Below are 2,628 nucleotides of genomic sequence, written 5' to 3'. Positions count from 1 at the left end.
ACGAGAAGCACGCCTCATCCTCTTTTGCGGGACAATCTCCGCACCGCCATCTGAGTCGGAGCTGTCATCCTCAAGATCCCCCTCAGCCTCGCCTCTATTCCCCGAGCCAAAACCGGAGCCTCCCTCCTCAGCGGATGTCTCTGACTGACGGTCGGTAGCCTCCTCCTCCTCCTCAGCATCCTCCTCCTTCTCATCAGGCTCCACCTCCACAACATGAGCCCTGCATCTGCGGACAGGCCCCCTCGAGCTCCTTGAAAAGGCCTAGATGGCCCGGCTCCTCGGGAAGGCCGAGATGACCCCGCCCCCTGAAAAGGCCCAGAAGGCCCAACTCCCCAAGGAGGCCCAGGTGGCCTGGTCTGCGGCTAGCCGGACCATGAAGGCATCTGAAAACAAAGAGTTCAGTTCAAATACATCAGTCCAAATATATACATCAGATGCAGATACAAGCAAAGGCTATATGAAGTGAGTGCATGTAAATACAGAATACAAGCGGGGTGTGTGTCAGATGTGCTCTACACAAGTGGTCTATCGATGCAGTAGAAATCAGCATGTCATCAGAAGTATGATAAACGCCAGAAAACTGAAGGGTACCTGAATGCCCGCGACAGACAACTGTGCCTCCCTACGCAGGACCATGCCTTCGAGTGTGGCCACCAGTCCAACCACCTCCTCCATGTATCCTCGCGATGGCTGCAAAAATGAGCTCATAATCATCAGTGAACAGAAGAGTGTCTAAACATCTTAATGATGAATGAAAAGAAGTGGAGCATACCGGCGGTGAGTCCGGATCAATGGCGTATCGATCACTGGGCATCAGAGGCTCTAGTGGAATCGGAGTCGGAAAGCTAGCCCCATACTGCCACGCCATCAACTCAGTAGGCATATCTGGCCATCCGGGATGAGGATGAACCGACGGAGCCGGAGGGACCGGTCTGCTCCCACCTCTAGATGTACCAGCCCTGCTAGTAGCAGGGGCGTCTGCAGCCCGAGCCCGAGCCTGGTCCGAGGATGACATACCGGCAGGCCTCATCATCGGGATACGAGCTTCCGTCAATGGAGGCATCAAATATATGTGACGGTAAGTGGCGTGGTCCCCCTCCTCAATATATAGCAAAGCATCAGTACCCAGCATGGCGCCGACTACCTCCGAGTAAGAGAGTCTGTCAGCGGTCCGCATACTGGCTGGGGGTACTGCGGGAATATCCTGAGAAAGATACCCCCATACCTGGCGCAGAAAGCGCTCCCCCAGGAACCATACCCTGCCAACCGGCCCTTCGAGCAGGACCCTATACTGGGAGATGTCCGATGCTCCGGTATACTGAAGTCGGAGACCATCACCCAGAGACACCTAGGGCTGCCATGTAATCTGCGGATGATGAATGCCTAAACCAATCAGAAATCGAGAATATACAGAGCAAATCAAAGATGAAAATGAAAAGAACTGAAAGTTCTGAGGTACCTCTGAATGTCGCACAGTGTCGAAGTACTGTCGCAGGCGAAGGAGGGTCTCTCGAGGCCTCGGCCGGTGCGGGCCCTCGAATATCAATGAATATGGGGTCATGGGAATCCCTACCACCTCCAGCTCTGGGGCTAATGATGGGAAGTATACATAGACCCATAGCTGAGAAAAACAATGCAGAATGTAAGTACGAAATGCTGAGAGCAAAATACAGACTGTAAAAGTGCGCTGTGTGTGCAATGTACAAGTAATGAGAAGCAGAAATGTAAATCAAGGGGACAGAAAGTACCTCCCAGGCTCTCCAGTAGCCGCCAAGCAAATCGCCCCGCCCGCGGGAGGTCGCGCTCATATAAAAGTAAAGGGTAGCCAGGCTGGCGCCACCCCAGTCATATCGATGGACCTGTGATAGGTCGACTAGAGCGCTCAGCAGGTATAGCCCAACGGTGTTCCCTCTGTCGGCGAACAGGGTAGTCCCGAAGAGGAACATCAGGAAACCACGGGCATACTGCTCTGTCTCCTCGGGAGTCTCAGGCACCATCTCCGCCCGCCGGAAATGGGAAGAGAACCAAGTGTATCGGACTCTCCCAGAGACCCTATCAACAGGCGGGTGAGCCCCCAATAAATACATCCAGGCGGCCTCCCACTCGCCCATATCCTCATCGTAAGGGATGGACCAACCTCCGACGTCTAAACCGGTCAATACAGCGAAGTCAAAAGGGGTCATGGTCATATCCCTGGTAGCAGAGAAATGGAAGGAGTTGGTGGTGTCCCACCATCTCTCTACCAAGGCTGCCATCAGCGTCCTCCTGGCAGGACAACGTAACAACCCGACGCAGAAGGGCCCGAACCCTGCCAAGTCAACTAAGTCTCGAACACCCTCCAGGAGCTCGGCATACCAATCCCGCGCAATGGTGGAACCATATCCCCGCACACTGCGGGAACCAACCTGCATTCAGAATGAATACATGTGTCAATAATGAAATAAATGGGCTGTGTGCCAATGAAATGAGAGGGCTGTGTGCCAATGAAATGAATGGGCTGTGTGCCAATGAAATGAGAGGGCTGTGTGCCAATGAGATGAAATGGGCTGTGTGCCAATGGAACGAAATGGGCTGTATGCCGATGAAGTGAAATAAGCTACATGCAAATTCAATCTATCTGGGCTGCGT

General features: G+C 53.5%; 1 long non-coding RNA gene across 1 annotated transcript; it reads right to left on the bottom strand.

Annotated features, from left to right (window-relative positions):
- Nucleotides 1-597: 597 nt before the first annotated feature.
- LOC145801553 (uncharacterized) lies at nt 598-2,188 on the bottom strand. The gene is made up of 4 exons (XR_014343164.1): nt 1,749-2,188; nt 1,460-1,621; nt 773-1,366; nt 598-690 (listed from the first exon to the last, which is right to left on the bottom strand). It is a non-coding gene; the product is annotated as an uncharacterized LOC145801553 (long non-coding RNA).
- Nucleotides 2,189-2,628: the final 440 nt, after the last annotated feature.

The sequence above is a fragment of the Camellia sinensis genome, chromosome 10 (assembly GCF_055761805.1).
Source record: "Camellia sinensis isolate YWXY chromosome 10, ASM5576180v1, whole genome shotgun sequence".
NCBI classification, from domain to species: Eukaryota; Viridiplantae; Streptophyta; class Magnoliopsida; order Ericales; family Theaceae; genus Camellia; species Camellia sinensis.
This window is presented reverse-complemented; position numbering and strand designations above follow the sequence as displayed.